Source organism: Chinchilla lanigera, unplaced genomic scaffold (genome assembly GCF_000276665.1).
Source record: "Chinchilla lanigera isolate Chin_1 unplaced genomic scaffold, ChiLan1.0 scaffold00005, whole genome shotgun sequence".
NCBI classification, from domain to species: domain Eukaryota; kingdom Metazoa; phylum Chordata; class Mammalia; order Rodentia; family Chinchillidae; genus Chinchilla; species Chinchilla lanigera.
In genome coordinates this window covers 26,529,749-26,553,563 of record NW_004955406.1, presented here as the reverse complement: position 1 = coordinate 26,553,563, position 23,815 = coordinate 26,529,749, and the positions used below count along the sequence as shown (strand labels likewise).

General features: G+C 34.0%; 1 pseudogene; it reads left to right on the top strand.

The window, feature by feature from the left end:
- The first annotated feature begins 322 nt into the window (after positions 1–322).
- LOC102026717 lies at positions 323–20,148 on the top strand (annotated as a pseudogene).
- The last annotated feature ends 3,667 nt before the right edge of the window (positions 20,149–23,815 follow it).

Genomic DNA, 23,815 nt, shown 5'->3' with positions numbered 1-23,815 from the left:
TTTCTCATGGCTGATACACAATACCCAATATTTGCAAATTAAACACAGAGAAGTACATTTTGGCTTACAGTTTCAATGTATCCATTCCATGGTCACCTGACTGCAAGGCAGAAATAGCATGGTGGAAAGGGCCCTGAGGAAGAAAGCTTCTGACTCCATGGCAACAGAGAAGGAGCAAGAGAAAGGAGGTACCAGAATCAAGAATACATCTCTTGAAGTTATGCCCTAGTGACCCACCACCAATCAGGTCCCACCTCCTAACAGCAAGGCAGCTATAGGGCTCCAATTATCCATTCACCTGCACAAAGCCCCCACTCTAAACATGGGAGGATTTGGGGGACATTCTCAGTCTAAACCATCACAGACATCTACACCAAAGGCAGTAGCAATGAGCACACTCACTCGAGCAGATTGGAGCTTTAGAAGACGTGTCCAATTTCACCTGGGCTTTAAGCCAATTGGCTGGTACCATCAGACTCAAGGTAGAACTTGTCATCTCAGTGTGCTGATGTACATGCCACTCATCTGTGGAGGTACCCCACAGACACAGCTAACATTCCTAGAAATGTGCTTCACTAATCTTCTAGGGAGTTCTTAATGTAGGCAAGCTGACAGTCATGATTGTTAATCATACCCACTACTAACAGGCCCTCTTCTCCTGAATTTTTCAAAAGTATCTCAGCTTGGTTTATTGAAACTGTTTCATCATTTCCTCCAAAAATGCTCTTTCCGCTCCATTATTATCCCATGACAGACCAATTCTGCCCTTTCCTTGACCTTACCTTTTCAAGTATGTACTATTGTCAAGTAACTACTAGAACTATGTTCTCTATTTTTTTAATTCTCTAATCTATTTATTTCTTCTTACTCTAGTGTAATTATCACAGAACAGATTAGCAGTATCATTCAATCGGACCACATCATTTTTATATAGTCTGTTTACAGTAACTCCTCTTCCTCTGGTTTTTCTCTATTCCTCTTTTTCTATCCCTTACAGTAGAGTGGGCTTTCAAAATTCTCTCTCTCTCTCATTTTATTTATTCCATTTTTTTCATTTACCATATGTGTGTATATGTATGTATGTATATATACACGTATGTATGTATTTACTTACAGACAGGCTCTCACTAATTTGCTGGTTTACAGACTAGACTCAAACTTTCAATCTTCCTGTCTCATCCTCCTGAATAGTTAGGATTACAGGCATGTGACAACTTGTTCAGATGGGCTTCATTTATACTTTTACAATTTAAACTCAAAATTTATGTGAATTGAACATACAAAAAGTTAATCATTTTAAAATTCCAAAATTCTCCTGTGCAATATGCTCTCTGTATTATTTTAGGAATAGATATTACTAGACGGCTTTAAATTTTTAATAATTAGGCAAGCTCTCTTTCCTGATTACTCAGCCCTTTAAGGACAAGAGGGCTCTAAAAATTAAGTGAACCTTGTAATTATTATACCAGGGATGGTTTCTATGCATACTTAAAAATCAATAATAGCTTCTTTATATTCTTCCTCCCTGTCTATTGTCACTGACTAAGGGTTTTGTAATTACCTGGCCACAGTGTAAATATATCAGATCAGATCACTAGTATTCAGGGATAAATAGCCCTTAATGTAATTACTGACATCTACTAGAATATAAAATGTGAAAAGATGATCACATCTCTTGACAAAATGAACCTTAAAATCATATTATATTTCACCATACACAGCTAGCTTGTGAGTGATAAATAAGTAGGGATACAGTAATGGAAAACACAGTAGATATTTCAGTCTAATTCCCCCTTAACATTCAATAACATATACAATGTAAATGCTACCTAGAAATTGTGCTTACTCTTTAAGTGATTGTATTTCTGATATGGCAACATACTTGTGCATTTACACAGGAGTAAAATAATATGTTACTTAAATTCACTGCTACAATGAATTACCATAAACTTAGTGGCTTGAAAACAACATAGATTCACTATCCTATGATGATACAAATTAAAAGCCCAAAAAAAGTGTCACTTTGGGGCTGGGGATTTAGCTCAGCAGCAAAAGCGCCTGCCTGGAATGCGCAAGGTCGTGAGTTCGGTTCCCGGTACCGGAGAGAAACCAAAAAAAAAAAAGTGTCACTGGGTAACCCAGTGGTCTGGAGGTTTTTTGTTGTTATTTGGGTTTTTAGAAGTCCCACAGGAATATCTGTATTCTCTTGTTTGTTAGCTGCTAGAGAGATATTGGTATTCTTTGACTTTTGGAGTCCTTCTCTTGTTTCCAAAGCCAGAAAGATTAGACTGATTCTTTTACTCATTACATCTTGATGGATCTCCTTGACTCCCACTCCTCCTCCTCCTCCTCCTCCTCCTCCTTCTCCTTCTCCTTCTCCTTCTCCTTCTCCTCCTCCTTCTTTCTCCTTCTTTTTTTTCCTCTGGTACTGGAAATCAAATTCAAGACCTTGTGCTTGCCGGACAGGCACTGCGCTTCTGAGCAATAACCCTGGCCCTTCCTTCATCCTTTTAACTCTCACGTATTCCATTTTAAAAGGCAATTGTGATTATATATATAACACATTAATCCTTTATAATAATTTTCTTATTCTGAAAATAAACTGATTAGTGTATTACCTATGGTTTACCAGATAAACCTAACAAATTGGTTGTGTATATACATGGAGAAGAATTAAGTTTAAGGAATTATTTCATGTGATCCAGGGATTGTTAGCCTAAAGTCTTCAGTCCAGACCTGCAGTTTGAAAACCCAAGGATGAACTAATGTTACATTTCCATTCTGAAAATACTTTGAAGGCAAATTTTCCTATTTTTCAGAGGACAATGGTCCTTTCTTAGTAAGTCCTTTTACTGATTTGATAAGCATCATTTACCCTATGAGAAGTTATCAATTTCCTCCATGTGTATAGGTATAAATATGTCTTTTAAAATGCCTTCATAGGGGCTGGGGATTTAGCTCAGCGGCAAAAGCGCCTGCCTGGCAAGTGCAAGGTCGTGAGTTCGGTTCCCAGTACTAGAGAAAAACCAAAATAAAATAAAATAAAATAACCTCATAGAACATGCAGACCGTTTGACTCTCAGGGTCCCTACCTGCCCAAGTTGTCTATAAAATTAACAATAAAAGTAGCAATCTTAATTTCAGTTGCAAGATTAATATGTTTTCTTACTTTGAAATCTACTGTATCTGCAGGCTTAGTGATTTTTAAATACTGACATTGAATTTCATTATTGTGGTGAGTTAACTAATGGGAAACTTGTAACACCCAGCTGAACTGAATCAGCATGGTGCTGGGTGTAGAGGGCCCACCTGGGGATTGTTGCCAACAGCATAAAAAGGAGAACTGGAGAGGAAGAAGTGGAGCTGTTGATTCTTCCAGAAAAGCTTGTCGTGATGGCTTTCCTGATAGGAACTCAGTTGTTCTTAATCATTAGAGGAGCTTGGGTCCTCAGTGTCACTGAGGATGGCTGCGGTTCTCTTCAGGGCAGCTCTGGTCCTTACTTTGAGTGTCGCTACATGTCTCCAGTGCAGATCCCTCAGCCTGCTAGCACAGATCCTTCAACTGCTGGTGCAGACTTTCTAACTTCCATCACTGACCTTTGGGACTTCCCCTGCAAATTCTTGATATGGATTTGCATGAGACATTGTTATGGCCTCCATGCATCCAGCTGGACTTGTGAAGGACATTGCCATGGGATCCAGGCCTTGAGCTGGATTCTTTGGGTCTCTAGGGTTGGACAGATCTCCTGTAGTCTTCTTCAGTTGAATCTTTGAATGAATATTATAAAATAATCCTATAAATAGTGTGTCCTGTATGAATTCCCTTCCTTTACAAACCCTGAGGATAACAATTGTTACCCTCCATAAAATATTTTGCTGGAGTGACATACATGTCTATCATTTGTACCAAATACCCTGAGTGAAACGTTATGCACAGAAACTTAAAGCGTAAATAGGTAAGTACACCTTCTTCTCATGCTCTTCCTAAGCTCTTGGTGGCAAATCTTATAGAACAGGCTAAATTTAATTCTTATAAATATATGTTTTGATTCATTTTCTCTCCTCCCCTTCTCTCTCACTGTCCTTCTCCCTTTTCCTTGCTTATTGATTTTCAGGTTTTCCCCCTTATAGTTTGGGGAATCCATGCACTTATAAAATTTGGACCTTTTTGCAAATTACTTTAACCTCTTAAAAATGGGTATCAACATCAATAAAAGGAGCAAAATAACCACTGAGTTCATGGAATAAAATAAGAAAGACAAGATATGCATAATCATTATGAAAGTGCCTGGTAATTTAAAAAAGGTCAGATTAACCAAACTGTCTTGACAATTTCATCATTAGTAGATATAGTACCTTTCCATATTTAGAAGAAATATTTTCCTAAATAATTTTATATTAATATTTTCCTAATTTTCCACAGTTTTATTATATATTTTCAAATTTTTATTCAGTATAAAGCAATGATTCTGCTGTCTCTTTGAGGTTTTGTGTATTCTACTAAAAGTTGAAAAGTTATTCATTTAAATTTTGCAAAATACCTGTATTTTCTATTCATGTGCATGCATATATGTTTTAGTATTTATATATTACTTCTAAAATATAAACTTTGTGCTTCTTCTAACATTTTTTAACATCTCTGGGGAGCTGACCTGTGTCATTTAGAATGTGACTTCCATGCCATGTTGCATATTCTTTCCTTTATGAGAAATCAAATATACTGTTCCCATGCTCTATGAAGTCAAGTAGCTTTGCATGACTAAATTCAGGCCAGAAACATGGGCTAGTGGAATGACAGAATGGCAGGTACCATTTTTAGGATGCCCCCAATAAAACTTCCTGAATCATTACCTCTCCTCTCTCCTTGATGGGCTTTTCTTTATTGATTGGATTATAAGTCCCTGGCGGACAAAAAGCCCCTAGATAGAAGCAGTGCGAATTTCAGAATGATTTCACTGAAGAGAGTACCTTGGCCAGCATTGTACTGAGAAATGAGCGTGTAATGGAAACAAATTACAGAAGGAAAACCGCTTTTGTATGAAACCACTAAGGGAGTTGTTATAACCAGACCATGTTGACTACCCAATGATCCTGTTCTATTTCCACAGTTCTAAGTCCTAGAGAACATTGGGTTGCTTTGTTCAGGAAGGTAAAGGGTAAAAATGAGGATTTTATTGCTGACTAAATGCAACGTGGACTTCATTAGCTTGATAGTATATGTAAAATTTTGTGAAAGAACCTGTAAGTACACATCAGGCTCACTTTTGTGAAGTAATGGTCAGGCTTACTTTTGTGTACATGGTCCACATAAGTAATTTGTCAAATCTTCTTGGAGTGTCTTCCATTAAATGCTCTGTTCACTTTGAATATTATCTAAATTAAACTTGAAATCTCAGCATACATGTAGATGCTCCTGTAGAAATGTCCCACCTTTATTTCTGTGAGGAAGCATTTGAATCAAGACTATTGATGCATTCATTGCTGTGACCCTGATTCTCTTAAGGTGGTATCATGTGAGCTCATTGCCCCAAGCTGAGGAATTAGGAAGCTTTCAATACCGTATGTCCCAGAAAATCCTATTCATTACTGAACTATTTATCCTTGATCCCTTGATCTACTAAGTTCCTTTGCTCTATCCCTTACATAAATAAATCTTGATTTATTTGTATAGTATGCTGACCATCCCTGACAGAATCTGCATATTGTTTTCCCTCAGTTCATCTAAGCATAAAATTTATCTTTTTATCAATATAATGCATGTTGCACAATAACAATAGCTAAATTTTATTTCAGTGTTTGGAACTAACCAATGACTTAAATTTATACACAGGCCCTCAATTTTCCCAATGATTTATTGAACGTTAAATTCTATTCCTCTGATATTTGATAATTCTATTAGATTAAGTTTGTCCTCAGATGAATAAGATTGATGACAGTTTCTTTCTGATTTATAAAATAATTAGGTTTTCAAAATCCAAAAAAGAATTTTTTTTCAGTTGTGAACATGAATGATGTTATATAATTACACACAAATCTTTATATTTGCTTTTTATCTGATAATATTTACTGATAAACAACTTCCAACATCTTATATGAAGTAAATTATTGTCATTACTTCTGGTTTAGATAAATCATTTTGTTATGCATTGACAGGGCAACATAGCATATTATCAAGACCCTGTATCTAAATAGAGGAAAAACTTGGATAGAAAATTACTTGCTCTGCTAGTGTTCTGCAAGACAAGCAAACATTTTTAATAAATTTTTTTAACTTGATGAATAAGTGATTTCTTGTGACTGGAATATTACCTCACATGACCACAACTGAGCCAAGGTTCTTTCTCTTTCTTCTAACTGGACAGCTGTGGGTGATCTCTCCCAAGAGCAAGAGAGTATGAATGAGATCTTGTCTGCAGAGATGAAGGAGAAAAAGGTAGAGGAATCCCTCAATTCAGGTGAGATTAGGGAGATCCACAAAGTGTGGGAAACTATAATTTTGTAGAAAAGCACCACTCCAATAAGGCTATAGCAGTGTGAGGAATTAATCTATTTATTAACAGTGTAATGTCTAATTTCTGTGAAATCCTTAAAAGCAGACAAAAGAAAATGTCATTGGACAAGTTAATTGTTAAATTTGCACACACACAAAAAAAGATTCTATTGAGTCATCAGAGAGCAGTGATTAAGTAATACCGTTTTCCTGGACATTAACCCTCCTCTCTCTTGTCTCCCTCACACCAGTCAGAGTTATCTAATTAAATGCAGTTCAGGTTGCTTATTTGTCTTTATATTTTGTGCTTTCTTTATCATTTTGTATTATATTTTAGTACTGTAATCATTTATGTGACTATTTTTGTATTGTGAAACAAATCATTTGTATTTTCATTTTTTCTTATGAGGAAATTTGCTTTGGTATACAAGTTATTTGGATTACAAGCATGAGTACAGCATTAATTATGCTTGCAACAAAGGTTTTGCTCTATATGCATAATGCAATTCTATTCAGCAATAAAAATAAATCTTGTCAATTCTAGTAATGTGGATGATACTGGAGAACATTTATGTATGGAAATAGTGGAGGCACAGAAAGATAACGACTGCTAGGTTATGGTTATAGCAACAATCTGAACACACTAGTCCCATACGCTGTGAGAGTAGAAAATGGCTATCAGGTTAAGGAAGGGGAAGGAGTTTGAAAAAGGAGAGGGTGAGGGCTTCAAACTCATAGATGCACAGGAGGAGTAATCCTCTATATGTTATTCTACAGAAGACAAAAATTATTCACAATAATGTATCACATGTCTCAAAATATCTAGGAAAGAAGATTTTGAATGTTCTTCCTACAAAGAAATGGTAAGTGAGATAATGAGGGATTTACATACCTTAATCTGATCATTCAACTTTGTATATGTGCAATGAAACATCACCGTGCACCCCACACATGTGTAATTACCTGTCAATTAAGAATACATTGGGTAGGTCACAGAGCTATCAAGCTCCTACAATTTTAAGAGCTCACTTAGAAAGACACAGAGAAAAATGCAACTTATTTTTTCTCATCCAATGCGAGTTCTAGAACTGAATCGTACTTACAAATGACACTGAAAGTAAATTAGGTTGACCTAACGTCTACAGAAAAAGGGAGATTCATTTATCCTCTTCATGAATTTTGTACACAGAATGCACACAATGTCATATCTGCCAACTAATAAGAATAGAAATTAGTTTTGTTAGCAAATAAAGAAAAATGTCAATTTTATCAATTTGTTGATTTTTAGAAGTGGCACAAGATTCAAATATGTAAATACAAAATATAGTAGTCCTCAAGCCTTCCCCTGAAGAAGTTGAACTTAAATAGATTAAAGAAAGTGCTCCACATCATTAAAAATTGACACTATCACCATCAAGAAAAAGTTCTACAACTGGGAAATACGTATGGTTTTTTTTAAGTTCACACAAAATTTGAAAAGATATGGACTAGAATCAAAGTGACCTCAATTCAAACATGTGACCAAGTTGGAAATATTAGCACAGCTCCTAGCTCTTTACATTTATGTTGTAACTACCTAGCTCATGAATTAGATTACTTACTGGTTTGCCACTATGTAACATCTTAGTGAGCTTTTGGAGAATGTGATATGATTTTGTAGTTTATGATACATAAGAGAGGGGCTGGGGATTTAGCTCAGCGGCAAAAGCGCCTGCCTGGCAAGAGCAAGGTCGTGAGTTCGGTTCCCGGTACCGGAGAAAAACCAAAAAAATTAAAAAAAAAAAAAATGTATGATACATAAGAGGACTGCTAGTGTGTAGTCTGGAGAAGGACAAAATAAAGTGGGAAAGGTGGGAGCTACAGTGTGTTCTGGATGGAGCTCTTGGCTATTCTCTGAACTCAGTCACTATGGATAACCTCTCTCTCAGGAGTGAGAAGCCCTTCATAGATGTCTGCAATACTGTTTGCATGTAAAATTAGCTGTCCATGGTAAGACTTCTCTGCTAGCATATATAATTTTACTATTATGGCTAAAGTTCTTTGGCCTCTTTCAAGTCCGAAGAACAAAACATTCCATGAGGAATTCAACCAGTTTATTTTTAATGCTCAAATCACCAAATTTCATTTTTACTGTAAATTTTATATACATTTTTACTACGTGTTTAAATTACACAATGATTACAGTCCTTGTAGGGAGTGGAAGTTGGCACATGTCCATGGCACATCTTCATTATTTCTTTGTCTCCTTTCCCTCCACTCTCTCTCTATCCCCTCCCCCATCTTTTCTTCACATTCCCTTTTACAAAAAGATCTCTCTATTTTACCTTTAATAAGGAGTTTTATTTCAAAGTAAGTGGCTTTTTCTATTATTTTATATGTAGTTAATAATTGTAACATTTTAATATTCTTTGTCCTTTTCACATGGATGAAAAAATTCAAGAGGAGCTAATATGCTATCTGGTCACAATTTTTAAAAGATTCTTGCCCCCTTGTCCTACTCAGGAAGGTCTCCCAGGTGACCTCGCCAATAGTGTAATGGAGCAGTTTACCTGTCAACCACTGGCCTTTATATGTTCTGTGGTGCTAAATCTTCTTGACCTTTTAATGAGTACAGTCATTAGCCTCGAATCGGAAATACACTGCTATTATGACTTGACATTTTTTCTTTTTATAGCTAACCTTCCTTCCTTAATTTATTTCTCCTCCACTGATATAATAATTCTCTTTAAGTACTCCAATTCTTGTCTTTTACACATCACAAATTGAATTTGATTGAAGAGAATTTTGATTTCCCAAATTTATTTCTTAAATACTCTATAGTCTAGCAACTGTTTAGTAAGGTTAAAAAGTCAACTTTGTTCTCAATGGTAATGGGTGGTTTCTATAAAAGAATCTTCATTCTCTCCAATTAGAAATTTTCTCACACTGGCATCTTTCAGTGGGCAGCTACTATGTGATGTAATTATTAACTACTTACTGTTAAAGTGATCTCAATAGGGCACACCCTTCTGGTAGGTATTTCATACCTAATATTTTAAAATAATGCACTACTTCTAACTGGTTCCCTCTCTAATGGCTGTAAATAGTCATTTAACCCTGATGCAATAATGATCAGCAGAGTTCTGCATAATATATTATTGAGGAAATAATAGTTCTCAAAGTAAAGCCTTTTACTAGGGTAATATTTTAAAAATATGTTCTACAAAGCACAGATCTTGGTAATATTTCACAAGAAATTGTTTTTAAAGGCAAATTAGTTTTGCAAATTACATTTATTATGATCTCCTGTACAAAATAATTTACTATATTAAAGGCTTTGGAAATGCCAAGAAAGACTTGTTTATTCTGGTGTTTAGAGCATTAATTATCTGACAAGTAATCATCAAATATGTACTTTAGACAGAACATACATAAATATTTTAGTTTATTATTATATAGGATCATTTGAAGATCTATTCCAAAAGTATTCAATGTGCAGCAAAATCAGGGGCAAATTATATGTTTTCTCCACATTCAATAAGGAGATGGGAATTCATGTTCCCTGGTCTCTTGGGTTATAGTTTCACAGGAAGTTATGTTGGGTTTTGACCATCAGAAATGTAGTTACATAGAATTATGAAAACAGACACAAATATATTTTTAGAATCCATCTGATCACTGTGTACAAAAAATACAAAGGCGAAGAGTTTCACTAACATCAAGTAATAAGTACAATTTAAATAAATATGAGTGACTCATTTAGAGTAAAATTTTACAGGAAAAATGGGTTTTCTTTTTAATTGCTGGAACACATGGAAATACATCTAAAAGTTTTCAGAGTTTACCTTAGGAATTTCAGACAGTATACTTCATGAAAGATCTGGAGGGAAGAAACTTCTGAAGAGCTGAATTCTGATGTCTAATACACAGAGTAGCTTAAGAATTTTGGAGGGTCTACCCTTTCTAAATAATTCAAAAAAGTATTAATTATATTGGTTATTTGTAAAGTATCTCACAATTTAGTAATACAAACTCCAATTATAAAAGGATTGTGATGAGGTATTGAATTCAGCTTTTAGAAACCAGAAAAACAACTAAATGTTAAGTAGATGAAGAAGCATAGATAATCATTTTCAAGGAAGATGAAAAAAAGACTTTTGGAAAACTAAATTCTGGAGTAGTTTGAATGGAAAGATTAAAAGAAAGCACCTAAAGCCAATTGACGATGTTTTTACATATAATGAATATATTCTTCTATTTTTAGAATTATTAGAATATCTGGATCAACCAGGTTAGAGTCTCCAAAAAAACATGAAATAGTTCCTGTGCAGTTTGGGTTTTGTTCATGAAAAGAGTGCCTACCCCTATGTGTTCAACATTTCAACCTACTTTCTCTTCCAGTAGATTTAGTGTTTCTGCTGTAACATTTAAATCATTGATCCACTTTGACTTTAGTTTAGTGCATGGTGATAGCCATGAGTCTAGTTTTAGTCTTTGGCATGTGGAATGCCAGTTGGTCCAGCACCATTTCCTAAAGAGGCAATCTTTGTTTCAGTGAATGTGTTTGGCCCCTTTGGGGTGGAGTGTGTTTGTAGTTGTGTCCACATCTTCTAATCCGATCCACTGGTCCTCAGATCTATATTTTTGCCAGTACCATGCTGATTTTATCACAGAAGATTTGCAGTATAATTTCAAGTCAGGGACTGTGATTCCTCCTTACTTGTCTTTGTTGCCCAGGACTGACTTTGCTGTTCTACATCTCTTCTAGTTCCAGATGAATTTTACGCCAGTAAGAATAGCTACCATCAAGAAATCAACCAACAACAAATACTAGAGGAGCTGTGGAGAAAAAGGAACCCTTCTCCACTCTTGGTAGCAATGTAGACTGGTGTAACTACTTTGGAAATCAGTCTGGAGATTCCTCAAAAAGTTAGGATTAGAGATCCCATTTAACCCAGCCATTCCCCTTCTGGGTATTTCCCCAAAAGAATTAGAAACATCATACCACATCCATATATTTGCACCCATGTTTGTAGCAACACAATTTGTTATAGCAAAATCTTGGAAACAATCCAAATGCCCAACAAGTGAGGAGTGGATAAGAAAAATGTGGTATTTCTATACAATGGCGTATTACTCAGCTATAAAAAGATAAGCTCCAGGTTTTCATAGATAAATGGATGCAACTAGAAAACATACTCATGCGTGAAATAAATCAGGCCCACATGTGTAAACACCACACTGTCTCTTTAGTATAAGAACCTAAAAGAGTAAATAAAATCTGGAAGGTACAATAGATATTGTGAAAGAGAAAGAAACTGCTCAAAAGGAAACAGCAACTGGTATGACAGAAAAGAAAGAAGGAAGAGAAAAAATATACATATGACAGCTAAAATCAATTTACTACTAATTTCAATTGTTTTATTGAGAAGAAAAGTTAAGGGGCTGGGGATTTAGCTCAGTGGCAAAAGCGCCTGCCTGGCAAGTGCAAGGTCATGAGTTCGGTTCCGGTACCGGAGGAAAAAAAAAAAAAGAGAAGAACACTTAAGGTTTAATTGTTTGATCAATCTTATATGCCTATATAACAACCATTGTTGATATCCTATCATCCTGCTTTGAAATTCTGTATTGTTTTTATAGTGTTTGTGTTGTTTTGTTTTTGTCTTGTTTTAGTTTTTTTCTCTTTATTTTTTTTTTAATTTTTAATTTTTATTTTTTTGGTACCAGGAATCAAACTCGGGACCTTGCTCTTGCCAGGCAGGGCTTATGCCACTGAGCTATATCCCTGGCCCGTTTTTTTTTTTTTCTCTTTAAAATAGTAAAGACATGAAATATGGAAATTTCCTAGTCATCAGCCAATTATTATTTTATATAGAGATTTAAGGAATAAAACCTTTAGTCAATAGAAATTAAAGCTTTTCATCATTTTAGCAGTCTTTAATTCTATTATTCAGTAGCTCTGTATTTTCAGGTGATGAAAAGATTTTATTCCATGATGTCTTATATCCAATTGAATTCACTGGTTGTACTATATAGGGTGTCTTGCAAAAACTATATTTAACGTAGAACAAAAGAGGAATTCATACACATGTGGACTGGGAGTCGAATTCCAAGTGAAGACCAAATCACTCATACTTGTATTTAATGTGCCAGGAAAACAGTGAGATCTTCTATAAATTTCCAAAACATTATGACACCAATATATTATCGATTTCTCTTGTAAAGGAGACTAGTTGGATTTGGGGAATTAAGCTGAGAGGAAGTGTTAAGACTCAGAGCCTAATCAACAGCAAAAAATGAGCGATATTGGTGGGTGCAGAAATGAGAATCTTGGGCTTGGGAACCGAAGGAACCTTAAATGTTACAGTTTCTTTTATGGCTTGAATACCTTGGACCAACTGCTAAAACTTTTCATTAGTTTCTCTATCCTCCTTTTTACTCCCAAGACAAAATTGAGGTTCTGCCAACACCACAGGTTTGTATAAGGAGTCTCTTGTCAAGGAGTTTTTGTTTTCATCACTGTTATGATGCTTCAATAAACATTTTTTGGGACATCCATATATTTTATATGAACTGGAATTCTGATGCAAGACGATCATAGAAACAAAGTAAAAATTTTTCAAACTCTAATACTAGCACACGGGTGATGTAATAAAATGATAAAAAGGGAGTACATTGTATTAACATTTTCTAACTAAAATAAAATGGTCTCGGCTGGGGATTTAGCTCAGTGGCAAAAAGCACTTGCCTGGCAAGCGCAAGGTCATGAGTTCGGTTCCTGGTGCCGGAGAAAAACCAAAACAAACAAATAAAATAAAATAAAATAAAATAAAATGGCCAACATATTCCTTGTAGCACATATACAATTGCTAGAGCTGTACTGATTTGCCGAAATGAAATTTAATGAGTGAAAGTATTGACTATTCGCGTGTTGCAGATTTGTCAAACGTGAAAATTATAATTCAGTTCCCATTCCATTTTATTCTGCAAGTTACAAATTGCCTCAGCATTATCTTGTAAACCATGAGATGCTATTTGTTAAACATTGCTTATTGGACATGATTTGCAAATCCCTAGTGTTTCAATGATAGAAAATTAACGAAAGTCTCTTTCAGTTTAAACATTTTGGCAGAAAAAAAAAAAAACATCGAATGCCAGTGTCTTAACTTTAATCCAATTGTTTCAATGTTAAAAAGTTAAAAAATAGGGGCTGGGGATTTAGCTCAGCGGCAAAGCGCCTGCCTGGCAAGCGCAAGGTCGTGAGTTCGGTTCCCGGTACCGGAGAAAAACCAAAAAAAAAACCAAAAAAACAAACAAACAAAAAAAAAGTTAAAAAATAAATCATTTTGGAGATGGTAGCTATGTCCACATTTAGACTTAACTGAATGATCAATAGGACTTCTACTTCACCAGAGTGCATTTATTTTTTCTGTCTTATTGGTGAACTTTGCTAACAGAATAATGCTGTTTTTGTTACTTATTCAATTGTTTTATTTTTGTAACTATAATATAGTTCCTTCTACAATACTTAGTAATTTAAAAATACTTAATAGATATTTTTAAATCTATAAAAATTATATGACTAATCCACAATAAATGGGATGAAATATGTAACCAATAAAATTATTTTAATTTCAGTTTGGATTCTACTTTACTTTCTATTGAATATATAAATTTTCATATTCACACAAATTTTATAATAAAATATACAATTAAAAGAAATTTTAACATTGAAAACATTCATTCTTGTAAATAAATATGGTAAGGCAAAACTCATGATTTTAAAGTTTGAATCTATGAAGAATTTTATTAGATTTAATGTATTGCTAAGAGAAAAACATTGTTATCAAGTATATTTCAAAATAAGCTAGAGCTAAGGGTGTAGCTCAGCGGCACAAGCACCTGCCTGGCAAGCACAAGGTCTTGAGTTCGATTCCCAATTGAAAAAAGAAAAAAAATGCTGAACTTTAACCAGGGATATAGCTCAGTGGCACAAGAGCTTGCCAGGCAAGAGCAAGATCCTGTGTTGGAATCCTGGTATCCAAAATAAAACCCTTAAAATAAACTATAAATTAGGATATCAGACTTTTTATGTTGTAGTTATTGTTGGTTTTCCATTAGTGAAAATATTGGTGTGAACCTAATCTTTCATTTATGTGTAAATGGATTATTCTGATGTATCACTGTTTGATATATTTGCTGGGTAAAACCATAGTGCTACATATACATTTTCAAAAATAGCTGCTATATAAAGCTGTGGTTTTTTTTTCTTTTAGAAGTTATTATGTTATCCTGATAAAATAATCACACCCTTCTCTAATTCATCATTCAGTATCTGCACTGTGATTTGTTCAATCAGCGCATTCTTACCGTTACTTATCTATGATGTCTTGAATCCTCATGAAATCCTAGTCCAACTTCTTTGTATAATTTTCTATGGTAACATCTAACTCAACAAACTAAAAGTTAATTAAATTTTCTCTCTTAAAATTAAGCCATTTCCTATCTTATCTACTTGGAATTAAGGGTGGTAATAATTAAAGGGATTCATGATTTTCACTGTCTGGCATTTTGATTGAGTGCACACACATACACACACATGCACGCACACACACACTCACGTACAATATGGTACCTTATCTTGGAATTGACTAAGAATAAGAATCTACACTAAATGGATTTCAAGAATTATTTTACATAAACTTCTATCACTTGTGTTATTGGAAATACTGAGTGCTAGTATATTTAAGTATCTTATAACAAGTCAGTGACAAAGGTACAGTTTGCAGTCTGGCCATCTTGATTACAAATTTTGTTCAAATTTAAAAACCCTTAATAAAAGGGATTCCATTGTCATATAATTTAGTCCCATAAGATGCTCCATAGTACAGTCAAGTCTCCACAGTATTAGTTTTCAATAATGTTGTACTTTTTCTTAAAGGCAACTATAATTTTGTCATGTTTCTCAAATATACTCATAGACCATTCTTCTCAAGAGTATAAGTCAATATTCTGTTTAAGAGATCTCTTTGACTTTTAGAGAGCCTTCCTTCTTTTCTTACTTGAAATCTATGTCTCAAACAGCCTAGACTTCGTATGATTCCTCAGAAACACTAAGGACCTTCACAATGCTTTTAATCAATTACTTTGCTCTTCCAGAAATTATGCTTTCTCACGCCAGGATAAAATGTTGCCATCTAGCTTGACTTTAATTTAGTTGTACCTAGAAGTTGCAACTTTGTGATCTTCCCATCATGAATTGTATACATAGAAGATAAAATAATGCATCAGAGGATTTTACAAGAATATATCTATTGTGGTTAGACAATAAAATTGAATTTTTTGTGAGTATGATTAAGTGTCTTTTCAACAATATGTCATGATATAGTTTATTTTCCCTTTGGTATTGTAATGCTTACATAAATCTACAGTTTATTTCAGTTTGAAATTGATGCAATAGGATATCATACTTCTTAGTTCTCGTAATCCATGTATTTAAAGTGGCATTTACAAAAAGAAGTACTTGAACATAATCTTATCCAACATGTGTTACATTTGCCAACATATGAAAGAAATTTTACTCTCTGACTAGCAAAAATATTAAGGATATATATTTTGCATATACTTTCAACATAACATATAGTCATAAAACAGGATGCAACATGAATAAAATTTCTTCTAAGCCATTTTTTCAGTTGATTCTGGAAATATCAGTGTTTCACTTAAAAGTAACTAACTGTGGTCATCCTAACTTTTCAAAACTATCTGAGACAAAATATTTGTGAAAATATCTGAATGCCAATTTTCAATCTTTTGTTTTGTACTTTATACACTTATTTAATACTAGTAGTATCAAAAATAATAAATGCGATTAAATCTGTATTCAACTTCCTTCCACCTCCCAATTCTTCCTTTTTCTCTCTACATCACAGATAAGTATCATGAATAGATTGATATATAAATATTAAGGTAGCGCTTTGACCCTATGCATGCTACCTGGCCTATGGGATTTCCTCTTTTCTCCTTTTTTCTTATCTGTAAAATGAGGATAAGAATAAAACATTATCCATTAGTTTGTGATAAAAATTAAATTACCTAATTAAAAGCACTTTAAGTAAGATCGGGCGTATCATTTTAATAATCAAAACTGCCTTTGTCAGCAAGACTATGATCGGACTATAAACCACTCAAATCAGCGTTCCTTAGTTGTTTCTTCTGAGAAAATTATATTCAAAATAGATAAATCTATTAACCAGTAAATGACTTCACTCTTTCAAAAATTCTTGAAATATAAATTATCAAAGCCTAACTAAGAGCTCACACATCAAACAACAGTTCAGTCATCAATACGCACATCAAGATCCTTGCTTTACTCTATTTAATCCTAATAATATCACTCATAACACAATCAAATGTCAGATCTCAAGCACATAGTTCTCCTCCTTGAAAGATCAACCTGAACGTATTAACTCAGACCTCAAAGTCCTATGCTTGTCCTGCCTTCAATTTTGTTTCCTACAATACTGCTAAAAATGCAATAGAAATTTTCTTTTTCTGTTGGTGTAGTTAGTTTAGTTTTGTTCTGTTAATGATTTCTCAGGAGTTATTGTGGAGAGATCAGGGAATAAGAAAGAGATTGTGAGTTGATCTATAGGTAGATTGAAATATTTAAAAAGTCATTTTATGCAGTTCGTAACAGTCATCCTGTTAATAACATTTCTGAAAATTCCACAGGAAAATTTTTCAACTATGTGATTTACTGGTCACCTTTAATAACTACATTTTTTAAAATTTCTCAGACAGTTTCTCATTATGTAGTTTAGGATGACCTTGAAGTCACTGTGTAGCCCAGACTGTCCTCAAACTCACAGTGATCCTCCTGCCATAGCCTTCCTATTGCTGGGATTATAGACATGTACTAAATTTTTAATTAATTTTAATTGATAAAAGATTGATTTATTTTGACTTTCTTCTCACTTTAATTATTTTCTCCTATTCTGGTTACTTCAATTCATCAAATTACTTATTCCTCTATGGAATAACGAAAAATATTTTACCATACTATATGTTGTATATTATCAAATAAGAGAGTAATGTTATATTCCCTTTACCACTGAGTATTTCTATAGAACTAATTTTCTCTTTTATAATTCATATATTAAAATTATATATTTTGAGGTAAATATATTTGCTTAATATTTACCAAATATAGTATCATATTGTAGTATCTCTTCCAGAATAAATTATGAATTCTAAATTTTTAGACATAAAGAAAAAAATTCAAAGTGAAGCAATCAGTACATTTATGCAGTTTATAGTAACTGGAAATACCCCTTCTACTTTTCTCAGGCTTAATTAGAAATACATCAACAACTTTAGTAACTTTAATTAGCCAGTTATTGGACATGTATTTTTTCATAATTAAACAATTCTGTTGCTACCACGCTCATCACAACTATAATGAGCAAATAAATTACCTTTTAGAAATTGACCAAATATAATAAGCAATTCAGAGAGAATGAGATTTATCTTGACTTCAATAGTCAATGGGTATGACCCCCTTGTCACTTCAGATTTATGACATTCAGAGCTTTCCCAAATTGAACATAAACTACTTCAGCCATAATATAATAATGAATTTCTAATCTGCCAATTTGAGTCTCATTTGAAGTTTAGTAAAATCTAAGAGTTAGACAGTATAATACAACTGATTTTCATTCAAATAATACAATGTAATGGTTCCAGAGACTTTTATCTATGTCTGTATATCCAAATATAAACCCAAAATGAAATAGGCCTTGATAATTACTGTTACAATTTCAGAAAAGAAAACTAATTCAAATTTAGAGATTTGGTGATCTCAAATAAAATAAATAAATAAGTACAGTATTAGGTAGTTTATAATTGTTATTAATTTTGAAAGAAATTATGACATCAATCACATGATTTCATTAATATTAATACAATTTAAGTAAATAAAACTGTATTTTACTAGCAAAAATGTGATACCTAAACCCCCTGTAGAGGGCAGTGAGACACTTCATTGGCAGTGTTGATCTTACATTGGTCAGAGGCAGAGCCAATGACTGACCTTTCTTCACCTGGGTTGGTGTCCAGAGCTGGTTCAAGCATAGTGGATAAAATATCCTAATCTTGGACTCTATTCTCTTCTTCAGGGGAATGTATCAAACACCAGACTTATAGCTTACTTTTACTAAGGCTCAAGGGAGAAAGTTTTAAACATTCTAGGGCCTGGGACATACCACAGTGGCCATGTGCCTGCCTGGCAAGTGCAAGGTTCTGAATTCAATTCCAGGTACAAAAAAAAAAAAAAAAAAAAAAATCACCTAAACTTTCTATAACAGATGAAATGATTATCCTGATGTGAACACTGGGACACAATGAATGGAAGCATAGAGAACATGCTTTATTTTGAGAATAGGGTATGTGTCCTGCTGTTTTTTAATTAGAGAAACTTAGAAATTGCTCAGGATTTATTTTGAATCATTGTAAACTCTGGAAATAGACTGAGTCACTCTAGGCAGTGTGATCTTAAAGAGAGAATTATTGACTTGTCCTCTCCCAAATTGTGAGCCCCACACTAGTGCATGTCCCCAGGTTATTGGACACAAAGACGCATTCAGATTAAGAATCATGGCCTGGTGTGACTAGAGTTAGTTAATAAGTACCTATATCTCTCTGAGTTGAGATACAAACTGGTCATGATATTAAGAATCTTCACGGGTGCCTCATGTCATGCCTGCTTTGGGAGCACCAGTGTGCATGCTGAAGTCCAGAAGCTGCAGATAGAAGCTCTCCCTGTCATCATGGAAACCTCTGGCCACATGTTTGATATGCTTAAATGGAGATTCTGTCTCTCAAATACATCAAGATGTTTGTATTAGATGAAGCTGATGAAATGTTGAGGCGTGGACTCAAGGGCTAGGTTTATAACATATTGCAAAAGCTCAACCACAACACATAGGTGGTTTTGTTGTCAGCCTCAATGCCTTCTGATATGCTTGAGATGATCAAGAAATCCACGAAGGATACCCCTGGAATTCTTGTCAAGAAGAAAGAGTTGACACTCGCTGGTGTCCACCAATTCTGTCTCAATGTGGGATGAGAGGAATAAAAGCTGGACACACTATGGGACTTGCACAAAACCCTATCACTCAGGCAGTCATCTCCATTAACAACTGAAGGAGGCTTGATAGGTGCTCTGAGAAGATGCTTGCCTGAGACTTCACTGTCTCTGCCATGCATGGAAATATGGCCTAACAGGAATGAGATGTGACTGTGAGGGATTTCTGGTCTGCCTCATGCAGAGTATTAATTACCACTCACTTGCTGCCCAAAGGCCTTGAGGTACAGTGGGTTTCTTTAGTTATCAACTATGATCTTCTCACCAAAGGGAAAACTACATCCACAGAGTCGGTCCTGGTGTGAAGTTTGGTTGTAAGATATGACTATTAATGTGACACAGGAAAGAAGACAAGAGGACTGTTGGAAACTTTGAGACCTTCTAAAACAGCTCCATTGAAGAGCTGCCCTCAATGTTGCTGATCACATATGAGAGGGGTGGTCCTGCTGCCAACTCCAACCAGAGCTCAGTCTTGCCACCAGAGAGCAACTGGAGAGGGAGAGAGGGAATCAAAGGGCGGACACCTTGTCAGTAGTTGTTGTATTTCTTTGTTTCCTTTTTTCTTTGAATAAATGTTTCTTTTTGAGGGGAAAAAGACAACTAATATGCACAGTAATATAATACCTTTGCAGGCACTTACATAACCATATATGAATTAAAAAGGTCAACTATGAAGAAAATGAAATTCTAAATTATCTTTTTTCTGAAAATTATTATATCATGCATATTATAATTATTAGTTATTTATTAATGGTGTCCAAATAAAATTAATTATTCAGCTAGTGAGCCTAAAGTAACCTAATAATATGATAAAATACTTTTTAATATATACTTTTACATGTAATATTTTAGAGCTTATAAAATCTGATGACAGTCAAATAAAATCATGATAGAAAATAATACTCTAATCCACTAAGAAAATTCACAAACTGTCTTCTAAGTCCTGGTAAAATGTAATAAGTTATCATAATATAAATGAAAATGTTTTTTTAGAAATTATAGATATCAATTTTTAATTCAGCCCATTTTATTTCAAGACTCAATGAAGATAATTTCTGTAATAGAAGCAACTTTACAAAGCTCATTATATTTAAATAGTTTATTTTTTTATTCATTTTTGCTCCATATTTAGAAATACTAAATGTTCTCTTTGTAATCAATAATTCAAGTATGGAGGACTTGCTAACAATAAAATAGATAAATAAATCAATAATTGATGGTTTTTCAAGTGCTCTAATCCATTTAACGTGCTGAGAGGGGTGGAGGGAGAGGCTTGTTAATGTATTTCTGTAATAAATCACCTAGGAATGGGTGCCAGAGGCTCAGAGGATATCCGCTGTCTCTCTCTTCACTACAGTGCATGGCTCTAAAATTCAAACACCATGACTCAATGGACTGTCGCATTTTTCACAGATTATGAATCCCTAAGATTTGTTCACAGTCACGCCATCAAATTTCATTTTTTCCCAATATACATGTTACTAATAGTCAAAGCTTGAGCTTTGTCACACTTCAACGAGAACTTTACCTAGGGATTTTGTTATTAATTAACATGTTCTGATGTTCCTTTATGGTTCATGACTGAGATTAAGTGACTTTGAAATAGGCCAGTATCATTTTGGCCAAGTCACTAAAGGAATGTAAATAGTTTTTCTACTTCCTTTTACTGAGTCCTAATGATTGCCAATAGTTTTACATTGGCTGAGGGAACACTTCAGAAACATATCCCAGTAATATTATTGTTTCTAGTCTCTTTTGTCATTTCTTATATCAATGTGAGATCTAGAAAATAATTTCTCTTTAAAACTTTATGCCATGTGTGATACCCTCTTTGTCAAGCATCTTAGTTCATTAACCTTGGGTACAACGTCTCCTGCATGAGTTTAGAGTTTCTCTTACAGTTCATCTGGGCCAAACACCAATTGTCTCTGTCTATTTCACAAGCTCTCCCTGAGCCCCTACATCCATTGACTAGATATTTTCTATAAAACCATAAGGACCTTTAGCCTGAATAAGCATATTATTTAAACAAGAAGATATAACACAATTTATAATTGGCAGGCATATTGTTATTGTTTAATTAAGATTATTGACATTCCAATTAGGAAATGTAAATCACCTTCTCTTTTATTTCCAACAGAAGTTATTTTCAGAATTTTTGTTCATCACTACTGTCAACTTCTGCATCATTGTTTTTGTTTTATCAATTACATTTTCTTGTTAAAATTTATCTGTTATCTCACTATGCCATCTACAAGATGACAGACTAGAATTATCTGACACACTTCCTCCTGCAATAAAAGACAAAAATTAAAGATTAACTCTTCTTCCAGAATAGCGGGGCACAGAACACTGGAGTGAACTAGGTGTGGCAGAAACATCAATGAACACAGATGCTTATGAGTTTTATAAAGAAAGGAAATAAACACAAACACATTTCCCACTTCTTAGTAAAGCTCAAACCTGAACTAAGGTGAACGTTGTATCATAGGGAACCAGCAAATTGGAGGTCCCCAGGTTTCCTTAGTGTACCCATGGACAGCCACACTTATTTGCTTTTGGAGAATCCTGAAGCCCTCATAGGCCTTGAGCTCAGTTTGAAAAGCTCTCAAAGAACCTATGATACTCTTTACTGGGAAGGAGGAAGAACTTATACAAATGAGAAGGGGAACAAGCGAGGGGGAAAGAAAGGAATGAGAAAGGGGCACTGTTTTGCCACAGAGAACGAACATAAACCATTTTGTGCTTTCCCACAATAATAAAGCTGGAACTCAAAACAAGAGTAAGCACAGAAACTGTACTAATGGATACAAATTAAACAATATGTTCCCAAATAAAAAGAAAGTCAGTAAGTCACAGCAGAATTTTTGTAGAATTTTGAAATAAAATGAAAATCAAAACATAGCATGCCAGCATTTATAGTATACTGCAAAAGTAGTACTTAAAAAAAAGGAAAACAATAAGTGCCTACATCTAAAAAGAGAGATTTCAAATAATCAAGTTAGTCATTCTACTCAATGAGTACAAAGTAAAAAACCCAAGTTAAATTAATGCACACACACATACAAAGTGATGATCACAGCAGGAAGAAAAGAGAAAAACAAACAGAGAATATTTTAAAAATGCAACATAGAATTAATTTTTGAAAATATAAAATATACACACCATTAACTAGAGTAACAAACAAAAACAAAGAAAAACCTCAAATAAAATTAGAGATAGGGAAAGGCATTGCAAGGTCTTCCTACTTCCCAAGTCTGTCTTCCACTTCACACCTTCCTTACTATTTAGATCTCACACAATATGATACATTATGTATAAGTACAAATTATGATAAATTATGATAAAAGAAGAATTATGATACATTACATGTATGTACAAGTTCCCTATGATGAATCTGATCATTATGTATGGAAATGTTCTAATAAAAATAAATCAAATTAAATTAAATTTAGAAGGTATTACGAAAGATATTTTATTAATATAATTGATCATTGAAAGTGTTATAAGCAACACCATACCAATAAATTGGAAAACCTAGAATTGGATAAATTTCAATATACATAGATTCTACCAGTATAGAAACAAAAAAGCATAGAATGTCATAAAAGCCCAACAGAAATAAAAGATTGAAAAGGAAATAGTCCCACCAGAAAGATAAGGCCAGGGTTAGATGACATCATTGCTGCATTTTACAGAACACTTGGTATGAAAAAGCACCAGTTTTTCTCAAACAAGTCTCAAAAATTGAAAAGAGGAATCTCTTTCAAACTCATTGTATGTGGCCAATATTGCTTTAATATTAATACCAGAAACAGATACAACAAAAAAGAAAACCACAAAACTATTTATTATGAACCTAAAGTTATTACTAAAATACTAGCACATCAAATTCAACCACATATGAAAAAATCACATGCCATAATCAAATGAAATTTACTCCAAAGATGCAGCAATGGCTCACTATACATAAATCAACTAATGTATTATAACACATTAATAGAATAAAGGCAAAATTACCATTACAGACCCTAACACTGTTTGGTAAATGTTCCCTCTTTTTCTTTCTTTCTTTCTTTCTTTCTTTCTTTCTTTCTTTCTTTCTTTCTTTCCTTCTTTCCTTCCTTCCTTCCTTCCTTCCTTCCTTCCTTCCTTCCTTCCTTCCTTCCTTCCTTCCTTCCTTCCTTTTTCTTTCTTTCTGA